This window comes from Nuphar pumila, chromosome 2, assembly GCF_984573655.1.
Source record: "Nuphar pumila chromosome 2, dmNupPumi1.hap1.1, whole genome shotgun sequence".
Taxonomy (NCBI): domain Eukaryota; kingdom Viridiplantae; phylum Streptophyta; class Magnoliopsida; order Nymphaeales; family Nymphaeaceae; genus Nuphar; species Nuphar pumila.
Window position 1 is genome coordinate 111,460,419 of NC_143250.1, and position 21,897 is coordinate 111,482,315.

The following is a 21,897-nucleotide window of genomic DNA, read 5'->3' on the forward strand; positions in this document are numbered from 1 at the left end:
CTTCTTGAAACGAATGAGAAATCAGGTGGAGATTAGATTTCCATGCATCTTTTGATGGAAATCCATGGAGGAGCAGTGGATCCATGATTTTCCACCGACACCCATTTACATATTCTGTATTTTCATTGTTTTCCAACAATATATATATATATATATATATATATATATATATATATATATATATATATATATATATATTCACCAAGTGTCTGCGTTGACACTGGTGCTGTTGTTTCTGACAGCATACACATGCCCAAACTGGGCCAGTGTATATGTTGTTGGACCCAGCCGACCCTGGTCGGCTGGGCTGGACTTACTCTTTTCAAAAAAAAAAAAGCTGTTTGATAATATACTGTTTCGATGGGTTGTGCTCTTTTGGGCCGAGCCACGATAGGCCCAGCTGACCCAGTCAGTTGGGTGCTGGCCTGTGATTTTTTCTGCCATTGAAAAAAAAAATTAAAATAAAATATCAATTTGATTTTATTTCTGTCTGAGTATGCTGTGGTTTCCTGACAGCATACACAGGCCCAAACTGGGCCTGTGTATATGCTGTCAGGCCCAGCCGACAGGGTCGGCTGGGCTGGGTGTTTTAGATAAGAACAATATATATATATATATATTTATAATATAATATAAAATATTTAACTATGGGTTTGTTGGGCTGTTTAATAAAGAAAAAGGAAAAGAAATTATAGTGAATCATGTTACATATATATATATATATATATATATATATATATATATATATATATATATATAAGTGGGTGTTGGTCTCCTTGAAATTTCAAGTATACAACGATGGCATGCAGGCTGTCTAGCCTTGACAGCACGCACAGGCCTGGGCTGGTCCAGTGCTGGTGCTGTCAGGCCCCAGCCGACAGAGTTGGCTCAGTCATTCAGTCTGGAGGTTTAGCCCAGGGTTGACATACTTGATCCAGTTGACTGGAGTCAACTGAGTCTGTTTGGGGCCCCAACCGACGAGGTGGAAGTCTCATGCTGAAGCGAGACCCTGGTTCTTCAATGACATATAAACACGTGTTAAGAGTGGGTATTTCATCAGTTGTGTGTACTTGGCCAGATTGTACGAAAGGTAGGCTTGCACTTAATAAAAATTTTCATTTTTGCCAATCAGGTGGAGTGTGATAGGAATTTTGTGTTGGTATGTATGTGACATGTTAAAACAGAAGTAATGCAGTGATAATTGCACATACTTGAGAATAAACACACAATGATGTTTCTTTTAAGAAAACGTGCATCTACAAGCAGGTGTGCACATGATGGAAATATGTAGTGGTTTACTTCACATATAACATGTCATGGTTTATGCATATGGTGCATCGATGATCGAAATGAATCGTTGGGGGCTTGATAAGCCTGAGCTATGGGATTGTTTTTTCTTATTCATTTTAATGCATTACAAATATCATGTTTTTCTAATATTTTATTTTATTGCACTGTTCTACATGTTTCCACGGGCCGGAGTCCTGTGATAGCTCTCGCGAGATAGATGCGAGCTCACATCTTTTTTTTTGCATATAGTGTTGCAAAACTTAAGGAATTGTTTTTTAATAAAAGGTAATAATAAAGTACAGTGTAATATACCTTCTGGGATCACCCATCTAGAGAATGAGGATCTTAGAGATCCGGTCTTTGGGAGACTGTGAGGATATAAAACTCCGTGTGCTTAATTTGGTCCCTGAACCCGATATTGAGGTTCCTTCTCCTGGCCATGGTTTTAGGGAGAGTCCGCCACTTTACCTGGGGGTGGTGTGTTTTGACACAACTTTTGTTTTTGGTACCAAGAAAGTGACACTTGTGGGCGCGAGGTGTCCTTTGTGTCCCCGACATTAGATGTGGAGGTCTAATGTTCCGAAGGTGATTCGGTCGAGGGCTAAGTTTGGAATCTAGTAATAAAATACAAATTGTGTGTTAAGCTACCCTGAGAACCTAACTTGACCTCGGAGTTTGTACCCGTTTGGTGTATCCGCGGGCAACGGTAATTAAAAAGAGAAACTTAAAGTTGTATGCATTTAATAGGACATACACATGGAAACAAAAGACTTAAGTGAAAATTAATAAAAGGGTTCATGCATTACACAAGAATCATGCAATTTCCTGTTATGTATTAGATCATGCATACTTTAATGGTTCCCTCAATCAATATATGATGGTGAGTGTGAAATGTTTATTTCTTGTTGCATGCTGAAGTTTTATTACTTGCTACTGTTTTACTGTCTTTGCATGCTTAACATTTATGATTGTTGCATGAATAAATTCCTAAATGCTATAAGCTGTCTTGTATATATTTCCCTCAATTGTTGCACGATATCTTATCTTAACCCTTTATCTCACTTGTTTTATTAAGAAGTAGTTGTGCTCTGGATTTCGATTCTAACACCCTACTTTATTGGTTTTTCGTAGAAACATGTGATGAGTGAAGTCGACAGCTACTAGAAGGGTGCGAGAGTCACACTGAGTGTTTGACAGCTTCATTTGTGGACAGAGTGACTCTTTCTTTTTGGTCTTTCAGTCTAGTGTTCTTTTCATTTACTTATTTCCGTCAGTGGTTACGTTACTTTCTGTTGAGTAGAACATTGTCCTTGAGATTAATTCTTAATTCTTGAATAAAGAAATTGGTTTGGTTTTTATGGATGATAATTACAAATTCGTTTATGGTGTTTGGCTATGTAGTTGGAGTTGGAACTGTGAGGACCCCGGGTCTCTGGGAAGTTTTTCGCACTGTTTAAAAAAAAATATTGCAATTTTCAAAGAGGATGAGTTGAGGTCGTTACACACCGAGTATGGATTGGTTACTGATAACCACATCTAACATTAATTATCTAATCACTTTCCCTTGTAATTGATATATGGTTTTTGTCTGTTACATATTTCCCTTTATAGAGGAAGTTAATTAGTTCTCTTTGATGTACAGACACACAACCTCCATTGCAGCTGGGAACCATGGGATTTCTGTGACGGTAGCAGGCCAACATTTTGGCAATGCGAGTGGCATCACACCCTGTGCACAGTAATTTTTAATTTTCTTAAAAAAAATTAGCGGCGGATATTTCCGTCGCTAATCCGTCGTCAATTAAAATCAGTTGATGGGTTGCGATGGATTTTAATCCGTCCCTAATCCATCGCTAAATTGCTGACCCGAATCTAGCGACGGTTTATATCCGGATATAATCCGTCGCTAATTAGCGTCAGTTTAGTGACAGGTTATGTCTGTCGCTAATTAGTGACGGATTGGCGACATATAAATTTTGTCGTAATTTAGCGACTAGGATTATGCGGCGGACGCTATCTGTCGCTATGCCGTCGCTAATCCGTCATTAAACACGTTAGCGAAGAATATCGTCCGTCGTTAATACACATTTTTCTTGTAGTGGCGCTCGAACATTTTTGAATATCCATGTTATATGAAGCATGGGGCGTTCAAGATGGAAAAGAAATTCCAAATTCAACATTATTTCTCTGCCTTCGTAGATAGAGAAAATATTTCATATGCAACATTGGAAAAATTACCCAAAAATATGAAGAATTTCGTTGATTGGCAAACATATTCATCTGAAACCAAAGGGTCACCACCTTCTACTCAAGCCAGCTGCCACTCAAACGACCAAGGTCCTGCTATTCATAAGTGCATAAAAAACGATTTTTTATAATTCCACGACTTCGTTGTTGGACCATGATAACAAACATCTACAGTATTTTTAAATTTTCACTTCGTTGGACTATTTTGAGCAAAAGCAGCTATGATCTTGAAATTGTCACCGTTTTGCACGCAATAAACGTGACATGTCAAATGTGGCCAAGTTTTATCTCTTGTTTACACACACCATTGGTAGCCCTTTGTTCACTTCTATTATATTTTTATCTTTTGGTTGATTATTTTGGGATGCTTGATATATTGATATTTCAATGTATTTAATTAAAATTTCAATTGCATTTATGAATTTAGTATTAATCTTTTAGGCATTTTATTTTTTTATGGAAGGTGAATGCTTCAAGAAAAGCTAATAGATTTTAACAAAACCTAAGTTTTTTATGCATTAAATCTGATGGGAGCCTAACCAAATTTTATTTTATATTAAATTACTTTCCAAACATGGCAATGAATCAGGAGTTAAAAGCTTAAATCCTTCAAAGATCTAGTGTTTCCAAACAATAGGAGTTCAAAACTCCCTTGAAAACCACTTCCATTGAAATCCAGTATTTATATTCTTCCCAACTCCTAGCAAATCCCTCCAAGTGCCTTCTTCCAAACAGATCCAAAGGTTCAACAAAATCTTGCATAGGTCCATTCTAGTTTGTTTAAATTTAGGGTCCTCGTGTATTTGTTGGTTTTTGAATCAGGTCAAATCATTTAGCTCTACAAAGTGAATAAACAATGCGTCTAAGTGATGATTCAATTGGATGTCACTAGTTAGCTTCTTAAATATATGAACCTAAAACACATATATAGAACTGAACATATTAGGCCGTCTGAACTGTTAGATGTGTTTTAGCATGCTCGATTTAGTGGAAATAGACTATTGGATCATGTTTTTTTGATGATTTTTTTTATGAGCCGAGAAAACTAGTACCTTCCTAGCCATTGATTTTGGATTACTGGAAAAACCTGTATACATGTCAGATTCGGGCGATCCAAAAGCTATTTTTCACTAAACAAAACCTATAGATCACAACTACGGTGTTAGACTTGAGAAAAAAATGCTTAAAACTATGATTTTTGAAGGAGCCTAACAAGAACTAACAAAAAAGGGGCCTAAGGAACCCATATATATATATATATATATATATATATATATATATATATATATATATATATATATATATATATAGAGAGAGAGAGAGAGAGAGAGAGAGAGAGAGAGTATTTTCAAACACCATTCTTAACGAATGCTCAGCAAATGTTGTTGCCCACTGATCATGCACGCTATTAGCGGTGCCAAAAAATTTGCTAGTGGTGGTCACTGACTGCCACTAAATGTAATTGTTTTTTAGCACTTGGTATATGATGGAGTGCACACTTTTCGCTGTTTAAACAGTTTATATACAGGGAAAAACATTTTGTAATGGCACCATGATGTCATGTCGCTCTGAAAGTCATAGGCACAAGCTGTTTTGTTCCGATCCGACCTCATGGATATGGCTTTTGATTTTTTGATGAAAAAATACTATTTTATGAGCTGAGAAAGTGCTGCATACTGCAGCCTGTAGGCAGAGATTTTATGAGCTGTGGAAACTGGAATATGTAAATTGGCATGAACAGAGATTTTCATAGGTTTTATTTGCAAATCTAACCAAATGCATTCAACGTGGTTCATTTGCTTGGAATCGACTATTGGATCATCCTAATCGCATCAAGAAAAATGATTTTTTATGCTTGTATATTTACAAAAATTCTAAACTATTGATTTTCAAGCTTTAAAAGACCCTTATACATCGTAATCAAATGATCCAAGAGTCTCTTTCTATAAAACCATTCATCTGGATCGCATCTCTATAGTAAAATTTTTAAAAAAATAAAAAACTATAAAAATCTTGGTGCATACTAATTTACATATTTGATTTACATATTTTAGTTATCATATATATATATATATATATATATATATATATATATATATATATAGCCAAGTTCGCACACACGCCCGAGTGCACATGCAATCCATCCCCAACCACATGTCTTCCACAATCTGCATGTACCAATTCTTTTTTTTCGACAGAGAAAGCTGGGGTTAGGCAGACCCCTACCAGTTATACAACCATATACCATTGGGATTCGAACTTGCAAAGTCCCAACACAAGGTGACTTGAACTAACTGCTCTTGCCAGACAATCAGAGCCCCTGTTGGTAATCTCCATGTACCAACTTCTCCTAAAACCCCACACAAAGACTCTGTTCATTTTTTTAAAGAAACCTCCATCTTGCTTGCCCAATGGAAAGGTTAAACTTATATTTTCTAAAAGTTAATTGAGTGAATAAAAAGAAACTCAGTTTGTCATCTGAGCAATTTTTTAAAGAGCTAAGAGCCTATTCTCCAATATTTGAAACTTGAGGCAGCTAAATGTAAATTTGCCACATGTTAGGCGCTTATATGTAAATTACCCCAGTTTCTATTAATTTTCTACTTCCATAGTCTTCGATCCAATCTATACAACTGCATCTTGAAAACCAAGAAAGGCTCTTTTTTATATACTTTTGATCAATGTTGTCAGTATCGGTATCTGACTGAATGGTTTGGCCACCGATTCAGCTGGACGATACCTATAAGTGAATCGTTCTGTATCGGCCTAAAAAAAACGTGTCAATCACTACATCGCGTTAAAACCATTAAAATAATTTAATTTGTTTTTTGTATTTTTTTTATATTTATTAAAAAATAGCCGATTCAGGCTTGCAGCGTATCAATTTTCTGCCGATACCGATACAGGTCGATACTGATAACGTTGATTTTGAGTGTTGGTTGGGGTTTGACGCCAAGAAGGATTAGACGGTCTCCCAACCTAACTCAAGCACCAATCACCACCCACAAATACAATTACTTTTTTAAGATGATGTACCATTTCAAGGGACAATAGCCTCTCATTTTCTCATCTTTGTCTCACTTGAAAATTAGTTGGCTTGTTGAATTTTTGAAACACCTTCTGAGGACTATATATGGGTTTCATGCATGAGATCTTGACGTGGATTGTGGACCCTTGATTTTGTAAAAACATGATGGTCCGGATTTAGCCCGATCTCTTGTGGCCCTTGAATTGTCTGCCCAGATTTGGACTACTGGATCTAGTGGTTAATTACTTTACTTCACAACCATGATCTCCATCGTGCCCGTCATTTTTTGTATAAATGAGGAACCCTCACTGAGAACCGGGTCACTTAATGGACCTCAGGTGGGGTCCATGACCACCCTGTCTTATGTGACCCACATTCAAAAGGTACTAATACACCCATACACCAGTGGGGTTTGATTATGCTCCTTGATCATCGCAACGCCTTCACAATCATCCCACTGGCCATGTGGGCGAACCCCTCAGTGGTGTTTTTGATGGACAAATCTTGTACTTCATGTGTGGTCTTTACAGTTTGTTTTTTCCTTAGGCAAGTTGGGCGATGCCTTACATAAAATTCAAACCCGGAGACCTCTTGATTATGACCTAACCATTCAGGTATCACATTGGATTACATCCTTGCAGCTCCCTTGGCCACCTCTGGCTGTCCATAGGTAGCGGCTAGCTGGAAGCAACCCAACATCTGACTTGCGATCCGTGCGGTGACTGATGTAATAAAATGAGCATAACATAAATACAAGTCAACTAAAGGATACAAAGGCACAATACAATCACAAGCTCACTAGAGACAACACATAAAACCGACTAGGGCTTGCAAAATACATAAAAAATATAGTCTTTTATTGATAAAAATGCTTTTCAAAAAGCTTTTTGTAAATAGTGACAATGTGTCCCTGTTTATACACAAAAGCACGTATATCAAAGACCCTTGGGATCTCTCATAGAATCTTTAGGAGCTATCCCAACCATTCTATGGTAGTTTTCCATAGAGCCCATTAATGTAAACTAAATTACATGTTAAAAAAAAAATACTAACTAACTAGTCTCTAATGAACCAACCTAATTACATATAGTGAAATGACCAAATGCTCATATTGGGCATTATATATATATATATATATATATATATATATATATATATATATATAATTACATTACTTTAACATCCTTCTTCAAACTTAAAGTGTATACACTTAAAGTTTGTTAAGTAAAAATATGAAATGAGGTGCATCAAAAGCTTTGGTGAAGAAGTCAGCAAGTTGATACTCAGAGCTTTGTTAATTTGATAACACTTTTCAGATATGCATCTCGTACATAATGAGAGTCAAGGTTTGAAGATGTTTATTTTTATATTTTTGAGAAGATTCTTTAGCCATATAAGTTCCATAGTTGTCTTATCCATGACTCGATATTCAATTTCAGTAGAAGATAACGAGACCTTCTGTTGCTTCTTTTACCTCCACGAAATCAAAAAATCTTTTAGAAAAACACAAAAACTAATAGTTAAGACCATATCATTGAAATTTTCACATCAATCAACATCAGTATAAGCAAGTAAATTTAAATATGAGGACAAAGATAAAAAAATACTCTTTGTTTATAATATTCTTTATATATGTCACAATCCGTAACGAAACAATCATGTGTACAATGGCTAGAGCATACTGAAACTGACTATCAGAGTGAATGACATAAGTTATATCTGGTCTGGTGATAGTCAAATATGTGAGTGATCTAATAAATTGTCTATATGGAGTAGGATCTTATAGAAGCATCAAATCCTTAAGTCTTAGCTTTGCATTGACAACTTCAGGAGTCTCTACTTTCTTATCATTTATAATCCTAAACTTAGAACAAATGTCAGCAAAAAGTTTCATTTGAGATAGAATATAACCTTTGAAAGAGTAGACGACTTCAATACCTAAAAAATATCTTAAAAATCAGACATATCAAAATTTTCTTTTAATTTTTTTTTTATTTCATTAACACCTTGTTCAATACTCTATGTTATTATCATGTCGTCTACATATAGTAGAAGAATGACAATATTGGTACCTATACTTTTGACAAAAAAAGCAATGTCAGTATAACAAGAATGAAAACCCAAATGAGCCATTACATTACTAAATCTATCGTACCATGCTTTAGAAGGTTGTTTGAGACCATATAAGGCATTTTTAAGTCTAAAGATTTTACCTTTAACAATATCAAAACTCGGTGGAAGGTCTATATAATTTTTCTCATTTAATCCTAAATTTAAAATATATTTTTGACATTAAGTTGATAGATAAGCCATTTTTGTATGGAAGCAACTATAAGGGTCCTAACACTAGTCATCCTAGCTACAATTGTGAATATTTCGTTATAGTCAATCTTGTATTCTTAGTAATAACTTTCGGCTACTAATCTAGTTTTATATCTTTTTAGACTTTCATCACTCTTGGTAAAAGAGTCTTAACAAAATTGAGCATATGTGATTTTGGGCTTCGAGAGAATAACAAAAAATATAGGGTTTTTACAAAGCATACGATCATTTTTTGCAAGTAGATTTGAGGATCCAATTGACTCAGGTTCAGTGGGACCGACCTAGTTCCATCTTCTGGGCTGATTTTATATATTTACTAGATTGAACCTCAGATCAGGTAGACATTTATCATTTAGTATCTGAGTTAGGGGAAGAACAATGGATTTGGGACAAGGTCTGTTACAACCATATCCAAAGGATAGTCACAACTATTGGTGATATTTTGAAAATATCACAAAAAAACATAAGGTCATGACCATTTTAAAAAATTGCCGGTTTATTGTGCTTATTCCCTGATATATATTAACATGATAATAGAGCGGTTTTTAATTTTTGCTGCAAAAAAACTAATGTCTTGTTGACAAGAAAATGATAACAGTGAGATTTGCGTCATTGATCCAAACCTCATTTTGCATCCTCCAGTTTAGCAAAAGCCCGACCTGGTAAGGGTTCTTTAAGGTTGAAACTGGACCAACCGTCATCATCATCAAGACTTATTTCTTTCTGATTCACCATTTCAACCTTTCTCACGGAAATTCTGAAGGCACATTTGGAAGCGACAAAGATATAGGAAAAATGATACAAAATGAAAAAAAAAACATACTATTTTTTTTGCTCTTCCAAACAAGAGAGACTTTTTTTTGTTGAACGAGTTTTTTTTTCTTCTAAAAAGTACACTTTTTGACAGAAAACATTCCTCGTGAAAGAATGTTTCCTACCAAGAGAAAATTCATTTTTACACTTGTCATGCAATACATACAAGCAAAAAACTTTCTTTAAAAAAAAAATTCTCATTTAAAAAACTCTCATAAGAAAAACTTTCTTTTCCATATGAGAGTGTCTCTCTTCAAAACGGGACCTGAGAGATCTTTTTGAAACATGTCATTAACAGCCTATCAGTTCCTTACTAAAAAGGACAATTATTTGCATTTGATCCACCACTGTGTTAAGAGTGAGACACTCATACCAACGGGGACTCCGTTCGTATGGTAGGAGCAGCTGCGTCATCCTGTGTTGGGATATTGCAGGTTTGAAAACTGATTCAGGGATCCGATACTATTTTCACAACATTGATATTAATGAATAAAACATCTTTTTATTTTTTTTATATTTTATAATTTTCATGTACTTTTTTTTTTTAAAGACAAGCTGGTGTTAGTCACTTGGACAACTACACCATTGGGTTTTGAACCTGCAACATACCAACACTGTGACGTGCACTAGCTGCTCTTACCAGACAAGCACTGCTCAGTTTGTAACTTTTCATATACTTGATATAGAGAAATGGGTACGTGCTAAATGGCTTTTTCTAATCTTCTGATCGCATGGTCAATTTACGAGATGGATCATGTGCTTTCAATGAAAAAAATGATATTTGGAGCCTCAAAAATCTACAAAGATTTTGGACCGTTGATTTTATAAAGACTCACCCATGTGTCGATCGGAATCAAACACTTCAAGAGCTGATCCCTATAAATTCAAGTACATAGATTACGTCTGTTAGGTTAAAATTTAAAAATAAAATTCTATAAATTAAGTACATAGATCACATCTATCTGTACGTTCAAAATTTAAAAATAAAATTAAAAAGAACTTAAAAAACCAGTTTAACACGTTTTATTTAACATAATTCATTTAGCACAGACCCATTACTCCGATATATAATTATAACTAGGGGTGGCAACCGCCAACCGGCTTGTTAGGCGGGTTCGGGTTTGGCTTAAACGGGTCCGTGTCGTAAACGAGTTGACCCGTCTAACCCGTTTATTAAAAGGGTCAGGTTCGTGTTAGGGGTATGCCAACCTGCCAAACCTCCCAACCCATTTAATAAACGGGTTAGGCGGGTGGGTCAACCCATTTACCTAAACCCGACCCGCCAACCCATCCGCTAACCTGCCAACCCGTTTATCCGACCCGACCTGTTTATTAAACGGGTTAACCGTGTTGTGTCGGGTTATCCATTTAATAAATGGGTCGGGTTCGTGTTTGCCACAGCCGACCCGTTTAATAAATGGGTCGGGTTCGTGTTGAGGCACCAACCCGCTGACCCGACCCTATTGCCACCCCTAACTATAACAGCATTTTTTTATCATTGCAAGATTTTCCTTGGCTGAAATTTATATTAATTCATGATATTGCTACCTGCAGGATTCACAACAAGCTTGATAGTGGAACCGACCAGACCAGACCTGTATCTAGAACTCTCGGGTCTGGATCCCATCGATTTCCGATCCACGAACCTTGGGCACCGCCTTATTTTAAAATAAAAGAGCTCCAGTTTCCCGCCTGGGACTCAACGACTTCCTTCCGCCAGAAGCCATCCAGAAGTGGCGCCAAATCACTTCTTCCCTCCTCCTCCTGCCAAACTTAGTGGTTTCCTCCTGTCCTCAGACTTCCGGTGGGTTCCGCGGATTTTGATCGCTTTGATGACGGAGTTACCGTCTCCCCGGCGTTGATTAGTCTCTTCTTCTCAACGTCGATTGCTGATTGCCGGAGGTTGTGGATCATCTCCCTAACGCCGATCTCCAATTTCTTTTCAATTTGGCGCCGGAGGAAGGATCTCGATCTTTTTCGTCGATGCTGATTACCGTCTGGGAAAAGTGCGCGATGCTTCTTTCTTATCTTCGTTGTTCTCAGATTTGCGGAATTGATGGATGCGAATCTGCCGCTAACGTGTCTGCTCTTCCTCTCATACATCAATGTTCTTGTCGCTTCTTGAGGAAGCCGATCTTTTAGAACAAGTACTCCGATCTCTTCCGAAAGATAGCTGGATTAGTGTTGCGGAATTGATTGACGCGAATCTGCCGCTAGCCTGTCTTTTCTTGCAATCCGTTAATGTTCTTGCTGCTTCTCGACGAAGCCGATCGTGTCGCAAGCGTACTCCGATATTCCGAAAGATAGCTGGACCAGTGTTGCGGAATTGATGGACGCGAGTCCGCCGCTAGTGTATCTGCTCTTTCTCCCAATCCGTCGAAGTTCTTTATGCTTCTCGACAGAGCCGATCTTCCGAATGATAGCTGGATTAGGGTTATGGAATTGATGGATGCGAAACCGCTGCCAGCGTATCTGCTGTTATCCCAATCCATCAAAGGTCTTGCCGCTTCTTGATGAACCGATCTTTTAGCACAGGCAATCCGATCTTCTGAAAGATAGCTGGATTAGTGTTATGGAATTGATGGATATGAATCCCCTGCCAGCATATCTGCTCTTTCTCACAATCCGTCAAAGTTCTTGCCGCTTCTTGACGAACCGATCTTTTAAGGTAATCCGGTCTTTCAAAAGATAGCTGGATTAGTGTTATTAAAAGACTCGGTCCTCAAGGTTTGAAAGTGAGGCCACGCCTGATGGGACTGGGAGGCTTGTATCAGGTCGGAACTGCGTCTCACCACGAGGCGTACACCTTATTATTAAATCTATACAAGTGCAGTATTGCAAGCCTGAAATTGCTGTTCTAAAATCAAGACGTGCATGAGAGACATATTGCTGTGATTGTATATTACAATTTGACGTATACCCCATTCTCAGTAAAAGAGGATTTTAACCATAATTTTGGGTGGGGTTTTCCGATATCATTGGTCTATGCTACTGAAATTCATTTTTGAGGATAAAATTAGATATGTATCCGAAAATTAATGGGTTAATGTATTCTTTATATATCTATATATATATATATATATATATATATATATATATATATATATATATATATATATATATATATATATATATAGTGAAATTGTCTACGAAGAGACAATACTCATACAAGCATAAATACTTTATAAAAGAAGTGCACGAAAGCACTCTCACAACACTTGAACAAAATACGCAAAAAACATAAAAATAATAAACATGCAACAATGCATGTATTTCATAAAAGGAGCAAATGCTTGACTCTCAAGCTTAGGGAATTACAAGGAGGAACACCCTTATTTATACAAAGTGAAAGGAGTGCAAAGGGGGGCTCCCAAAGAAGTTGTTGGGGAGCCCCCAACGGTCACATTTGTGACCGTTGGGGGCTCCCAACGACTCTATTGGGGGACCCCAATGCACCTTTATGAAAAATATTAAAAATAAAAAAATAAAAAATAAAGAAATGCAAAATACAAAAATAAATTACAACATATTTCAAAATGGAATATGTGTAAGATTACAAGAATACCCTTTTTGGGTAAGAAAATAAAATATGTATATATATATATATATTTATATATGTAGAGATACATATACATATAATATATTATATGTATATGTATCTCTAAGTATATAAGTATATATATTTATACTTACAACATGGTTTTAGAGATACATTTTAACACCCCCCCTCAAACTTACGGTGCGATAACCGCAAGTTTGTCAAGAAGGAAATGAAATCTGGGCGAACATAGTGCTTTTGTGAAGAAGTCTGCAAGTTGATACTCAGACGTCACGTATGGTAGATCAATGACCTTCTTCAAATATTCTTCTCTGACATAATGACAATCCATTTCTATATGCTTTGTTTGCTCGTGAAAGGTGTGATTCTTGGCAATATAAATTGCACTTTTATTGTCACAACATAGCTTTGTTAGTTCTCTGATAAATACTCCCATATCTTCAAAAAGTCGTCGAATCCATACAATTTCCATGGTGGTAGATGCCATGGCTCTATATTCGGCTTCAGTGGATGACAGAGACCTTTTGTTGTTTTTTGCATCGCCATGAGATCAAAGACTCGCCTAATAAAACGCAAAAACCAGTGGTGGAGTGACAGTTACTAGGGTCACCTCCCCAATCTGAGTCAGTATAAGCAAGTAATTTTAATTTAGAAGAAGAAGAAGATAAAAATACTCCCTTATTCATGGTTCCCTTCAAATATCTGATGATGCGAAGCACAACACTCATATGAACAATCGTAGGAGCGTGCTGAAACTGACTGGCGATGTGTATAGCATATGACAAATCAGGTCGAGTAATGCTAAGATACATTAAAGAACCTACCAACTGCCGGTAAGGAGTAGGATCGGTTAGAGGAACACCGTCGTCAATCTTCATTTTAGCTCCCACAACTTCAGGAGTTTCGCATACTTTGTCATCAGAAATTCCTGATCTGTCAATAATCTCACAAGAAAGTTTAGACTGAGATAGAAAATAACCACGTTGCGAATAGGCAACCTCAATTCCAAGAAAATATGTCAAAAAACCCAAGTCTGACATCTCAAATGTTGAAGTCAAGACAGATTTAATACCCTTGACTCCTTGAATATCGTCACCTGTAATTAACATATCATCAACATAAAGTAATAATATCACAATCCCTGCATTAGATTTTCTAGTAAATAGGGCAGTGACAGTATAACATGAGGAAAAACTATTTTCCAGCATTACACTGATAAATCTGTCATACCAGACTTTGGGGGCTTGTTTCAAACCATAGAGAGCCTTTCGAAGATGAAGAACTTTATCTTTAGGAATCTTAATGCCTGGTGGAGCATCCATATACACTTCTTCATTAAGATCACCATTTAAAAAAGCATTTTTCACATCCATTTGAAAAATGTTCCAATTTTTAATAGATGCAATCAGTGTTGTGAAAAGCGTTGAGGCGTAGCGAGGCGCTCCACCAAAATCTGAGGCGAGGCGTAAGCCTCGAGGCGTAAGCCTCGAGGCGTAAAGTGTAAGCCTCAAAGTTTTTTTTTTAAAACTATAAAAAATATCTAAAATTATAAATAAATAAATAAAATCTTTATTGATGAAGCAACAACCAACAGGAAATTAAAAAATCTCAAATAAATACTGTAAAATATGAGAAAAACAAACGTATTATTCTGCGCATGAACTGCAGAAAAACAAATGAATTTTCATAAAACAATTTTTTGTCAAAAATTATTGTGTTTTCTTTGCCAAGAAAATTACGAGATTTGTGACACTACTTCTTATATTGAATGACGAGCTGAGTCCCAGCCCTACTAGGAGCCAACTATAGTTTGTTTGGTTGAATTCAGATACACCCAGAATGGATTGGATGTCTGACATAATATTGACAGCCCATGCACTTCCTCAATTCCTCTTTCAGTTTCAATTACAAAATGGATTCAACCTGAACCCGATCCACTGACAACTTCGCTCACAATTAGGGCTATCAACAGGTTGGGTACTCAACCTAGAGTATACCCAAACCAGCCCATATAATAAATTGTTGGGTTCAGTTTTTGCCCAGTCACGATAATGGAATATCAAACTCAGACTTGCATAATTTCATAAATTTATTTTTACTCAAAACACATATAACATACTTGGATTCATACCCGACAAAAATCATAACCCAAACCCGTTTTGCACTACCTGAATATTATTAGGGTACTTGGTACTTTTAGGTTCAGATTCAGATCGGGTTAGGCACTCGATACAAGCCTAACCCGTTGAGCCCTGCTCACAGCTTAAGGAATGCTCACGCCCAACCATAGCAGGGGAAGTGGACAACCAACCTCCACCGCGCCCTCCTGCGCCCAACCGCCTCGGCCACTCGCCTAACCCGGTGAACCCTCCTCACGACGACGACGACGACAGCAGCGGCGACAACCCTGTTGTTGCTGCTAGGGAAACCACCAACGGCGGTGGCAGCGAATGAGGAGTACACGAGGGAGACGACGAAGGTGATCAAGAAGGTGAGGGCGACGCTGAAGATGGACAGGTCGGATCCGAACGTGCCGTCGGCGGTGGCTGACCTCCGGCAGGTGTCCAACTCATGGGTGGACAAGTTTCGGCAGGAGAAGGCACTGCTGGGTCGGGGGTTGCCGGTAATATCTTTCTTATGCTTCCTCTTGAACGCCTGAACAAAGTGGTTCACCATCCGGTTGTCGAAGTCCTCCCCACCAAGATGGGTGTCTCCCGCCGTGGACTTGACCTCGAAGATACCCTCTTCAATGGTGAGAAGAGAGACATCGAAGGTACCATCGCTGAGATCGAAGATGAGGACGTTCTTCTCGCCAGCGCTCGTGGCCTTCTTGTCTAGACCGTAGGCGATAGTAGTGGTGGTGGGCTCGTTGATGATACACATCACGTTCAAGCCAGCGATGATAGAGGCGGTGTGCGCCTCAGTCTGAGGTGCGCGTCACCTCAAGGCGTGCGCCTCAAGGGTATTGCGCTTTGTACCTGCGCCTCAAGGCACAAAGGCCCTCGCCTTGAGGTGAGGCACGCTTTTTGTGCCTTGAGGCGCATTTTTAATAACACTGGATGCAATAGTATTAAGACATCTAACTGTAACCATTCGGGCTACAGGAGCAAAAGTTTCTTCATAATCAATTCTATACTCTTGCCCATACCCTTTAGTAACTAAGCGAGCTTTATATCTTTCTAGAGATCCGTCGCTCTTAGTTTTAACCTTAAAAACCCATCGACAACCTATAGTTTTCTTTCTTATGAGTAGAGTTTGGAAATCCCAAGTTTCAGCCTTTTTAAGAGCATTAAGCTCATTTTGCATAGCTTCTTGCCATTCTAAATATTTTTTAGCTTCTTCAAAATTCCTTGGCTCAAAATAGGAGTGAATGACACTAAGACAAGCCCTATACTGGGGTGAGAAAGAATCAAAAGAAACAAAGCGAGTTGGAGGTCTCCTGTTCCTCTCAGATCTTCGGTGATCGGGGGTAGGAACAAGCTCACTATATTGGTCCATAGCACTTCTAAAGGTGTCTTGATTTCTATGAGAGTAGGTTATTGGATCACTTGAAATTCTACTTTCTTTTTCATTGAGTGAGTTATGTTCACCAACATCACCATCATTTTCCTCCTCATGATTTGATGATACATCATCATCACTAGATATATCATCATTGTTAGACAATAAGTCAAAAAGGAAGAAGTAATCAAAATTTTCTTGTTGAGAAACATTTTTTTCAAAGCCACTTTCATTTTCTAAAAAGGTTACATTTCTCGAAACATATAACTTATCATCTCGAAGGTCATAACAACGAAACCCTTTTTGAGTTTCGGAATATCCAAGAAAGGCGCACGGGATAGCCTTGGGAGAGAGTTTGTCATTCTTATCCGTAAGTATGAAACACTTACACCCAAAAACTCATAATCTATTATAATCAGGTTCAAGCTTATACAAAATCTCAGAAGGGGATATTTTTCCTAATATTCTAGATGGTAAGCGATTTATCAGATAAACAGAAGCAAGAGCTGCTTCTGCCCAAAAGTTTTTAGGAATGTTTTGGGAAATAAGAATGGTCCTAATAGTCTCAATGATGTGCCTATGTTTTCTTTCGGCCAACCCATTCTGTTGAGGAGTTTTAGAACAAGACCTTTGGTGGACAATTCCATGATCTTCAAGATATACTTTAAATTGATTGGAGAGATATTCCCCTCCAGAATCACTTCTAAATATCTTTATATTATTGTTGAATTGATTCTTGATCATAGAATGGAAGGTTTTAAAACACGAAAAAACTTCATGTTTAAACTTGAGAAAATAAATCCACGAATATCTGGAAAAATCATCCACAAAAATGACATAATAAGAAAAGCCTCCTTTTGAAGCAACAGGTGTAGGTCCCCAAACATCCGAATGAACAATTTTGAAAGTTTTAGAAGAGAGTATAGTTCTTTGCTCAAAAGGCAAACTTTGCATTTTTCCGAGAATACAGTCATTACAAGAAAAAGAACTTTTACATAGGTCTTTTGCAAAATGTAAATAAGACAACTTGGTGATATTAGGATGACCAAGTCTCTTGTGCCATACATTTATATCTTTGTTATGGGCCACATTACAAAAAGATTTTGGAACTTGAAGAAATTCCATATAGTGTAAGTCCCCTTTTCTAAAGCCTTCCCCAATCAATTTTCCGGACCGACGATCCTGTATTAAACATTTATCATAAGAGAATTTAATATTGCAACCATGATTCGAGAGTTGAGAAACAGAGAGAAGATTTAAGTTTAGTTTAGGTATAAATCTAATTTTTGGAATAAAAAAATCTTGAGTTTCAAAATTACTTATTCCTTTAATTTCAAGGGAGGTTCCATCCGCAGTGGAAACAAAAGAGGGAGAAACATTTTTTGAGTAATCGGAAAGTGAAAACATGTTTGGGGACATATGAAAAGATGCATCGGAGTCCAAAAGCCAAGAGACTTTACCTGAAAAAGATGAAGTAGACACGGCGGCACCGGAGGTAGCTCCCTTGAGAAGAGGTTGAAGGGCTTCCACTATTTGATTTAAATAGAGTGACCCACTTGATGATGCCTCCTCCTTTTGTGGTACACCGATGGTAGCCATTGCAAGAAGCTTTTTCCATTTGGGACATATGGGTTTGATATGTCCAGGTTCTTTACAAAAATGACAAATAATTTTGCTATAGTCCATTTTTCCTCTTTGCCCGCCATTTTCACCTTGATTTTGTGGTTTAAAATGAGGGGGACGATAGGTTCTAACATTGTTCTCGGGTCTTGATACAACATTGACCTCATTGCTTTCTTCATTATTACAAGGAACTACAAAAACACTTGATCCTTGCTTACATAAACTCATACGAGTCTCCTCACCACTCAATTTGGTGAGTACATCTTCAAGAGAGGGAGGAGTAAATGAGGATAAAAAAGAAGACCTTATTTGTTCAAATTCGGGCCTTAGCCCATTCAGAAAATTGAAGAATCGATCTTCTTCAAGTTGCTTGTGACGGAGTTCAATTGCCTCTCCACTCCATTTTGGTTCAAGCATGGCAAGCTCATCCCAAATGGAGGAAAGATCGACAAAATATTCTCTAATAGTCATTTCACCTTGAGTAAGAGAGAGGGCCTTCTTTTGAAGATAGTACTTATGAGATAGATCCCTCGAGGTATACATTTTTTCAAGATAATGCCAAGCTTCCGATGCCTTTTTGAATTTAATAATGTTGGCATTAATCTTAGTTTCAACAGATGAAAAGAACCAAGAAAGAATTTTAAAATTCTTCATTTCCCATTCATCGTGCTTCTTAGAATATTCTTCAAGAGCTTTAACCCTTTCTTCTCCTTCAAGAATCTTGATTTCACTTCCGTTAACCACAATTATTTTGGGTTCCGGTTCCGGAATTGTGCCTTGCACATAACCCCATAGCCCCTTTCCTTTTATGTGAGCTTCCATGTTTCCGACCCAAATATGATAGTTGGACCCATTTAATTTGAAGCCAAGAGTGAAATGAGACTCTTTTTCACCCATTATGAAGTAAAGAGAAAGAGAGAAATGGTGTACCAACACAACTTATCAAATGCTAGCTTGCGCAAGATTCTTCTAAAATATTTGAGAAGCAAGATCCACCACTCCAACCTCCAAAGATCTGAAGGCATGCTTTTCGAGGTACTTGAAAGGAAGAGGATCCCACAATCCTCTACCACCAACCAAGCTCTGATACCATGTGAAATTGTCTATGAAGAGACAATACGCATACAAGCATAAATATTTTATAAAAGAAGTGCACGAAAGCACTCTCACAACACTTGAACAAAATACACAAAAAGCGTAAAAATAATAAACATGCAACGATGCATGTATTTCATAAAAAAAGCAAATGCTTGAGACTCTCAAGCTTAGGGAATTACAAGGGGGAACACCCCTATTTATACAAAGTGAAAGGAGTGCAAAGGGAGGCTCCCAAAGGAGTCGTTGGGGGCCCCCAACGACTCTATTGGGGGACCCCAATGCACCTTTATGAAAAATATTAAAAATAAAAAACTAAAAAAATAAAGAAATGCAAAATACAAAAATAAATTACAACATATTCTAAAATGGAATATGCACAAGATTACAAGAATACCCTTTTCGGGTAAGAAAATAAAATATGTATAAATATATATATATATTTATATATGTAGAGATACATATACATATAATATATTATATGTATATGTATCTCGAAGTATATAAGTATATATATTTATACTTACAACATGGTTTTGGAGATACATTTTAACACATATATATATATATATATATATATATATATATATATATATATATATATATATATATATATATATATATATATATATATATATATATATATATATATATATATATATATATATATATATAGTTAAAATAAAACCTAGGCTCCGACTAGGCCGCCTATGCCACCTAGGATTATTGATGTAGAACAAGGTATTGACTTCTTTGCCCATTCAGCTGTTACACCTTGGATTATTGATTCTGGAGCCACAAATCATATGACGTATGAACTCTCTATTCTCTGATTATCATGCATCCAACCATAATATGAACTTAAGATTGGTTGATGGATCTCCATCACCCATCTTGGGAAAGGAACTGTACCCCTGTCTAATTTATCTTTAACCTCAATATTGTATACACCTAAATTCTCAGTGAACTTGCTTTCTTGTAAGTTCACTCACCAAAGACCTTAATTGTTGTATAACCTTACCTTTTTTCCTGATCATAGTGTATTTCAGGACCTGAAGATATGAAAGATATTTGGCCGTGGATGTGAGAGGAAGGGCCTATATACTCTTAATCCCCCTTAGGCGTTGATGGTGAGTAGCATCCAGTTATCATTGAATGAGAAGTCCATTTTATTGATGCACTTGAGACTAGTAAATCTTCCCTTGTCTAACTTGCGAATTTTGTACCCCGATATAGCGGATGTTGATAGAAACTATATCATACTCATGAAACTTGTCAAAGAGCCAAGTGGTGTAGGACTTCCTTTCCTGTTAGTGACTCCATGAGTTCTACACCTTTTGAACTTGTACATTCAGATGCTGGGGGTCCAATTCCAGTGGTGTCTTTTTTTGGATATGGATATTTTTCATGTTTTGTTGATCACTTCTCAAAATTGACAATAGTTTATTTGTTAAAATAAAAAGATGAGGTGTATTCTGTGTTTCAAATTTATGATAAGATGGTTGAGACTCAATACAATACGTTCATTAAGATATTGCGTTAAGATAATGCGAGAGAATGCATCTCTTAGAATTTACAAAAGTATCTTAAAGATAATTGTATTGAACCTCAAATCTCTTGTCCCAGTACAGCCCAACAAAACAGGGTTGCTGATAGTAAAAATAGACATTTATTAAAAGTTATTCGTGCTCTACTTTTTGAGATGAATGTACCTAAAGGATATTGGACCGAAGCTGTTCTTACTACTGCATACCTCAAGTTTTGAATCTTCATGTTCTCATCTTCTTTGGTATACCTAGATTATTTAGTTTTACTTGTTATTTCCATGTCCCTCATATCAATAGGGATAAACTTGACCCCAGGCCCGAAGGTATATTTTTATTGGGTACCCTCTTCTCAAAAAATAGTTGGCAAATTGATTTATCTTACTGTCACTAGATCTGACATCTCATATGAATTTTTAAACCTAGATCTTCTTTTAGATTATACATAAGGTCTCCATTCCTATTTTATGTTTTTTGGTTGTTTGAGTTGCCTTAGACTTTATATTGACATATTAATCTTTTGTGTTTTTTGGTTGTGAGACATTTTGACTTTTATTGATTCCTGGATTACAAACATTGTTTTAATGTTCTTTTGCTTGCTGTTGGAGGTTTTTCTTAATTGTCTTGCTGTAAAAAGAATGACGTATGATGCTGCTTGGCAAGCAACAATTGGTTTATTTCATTTTCTTATGAGGTGCATCGTGTTGCATTTGAGGCATGGCTTGATATATATATAACACTATGTCACATGGGTGCGGGGGTGGGGGTGCGGCAAAAATATAAAAAATTATATATATATATATATAGTCCATAAGTTGGACGTAAATGACCCTGGGTGTGTTGACTGCACCCAGGGTCAGGTTGACCGCATCGGG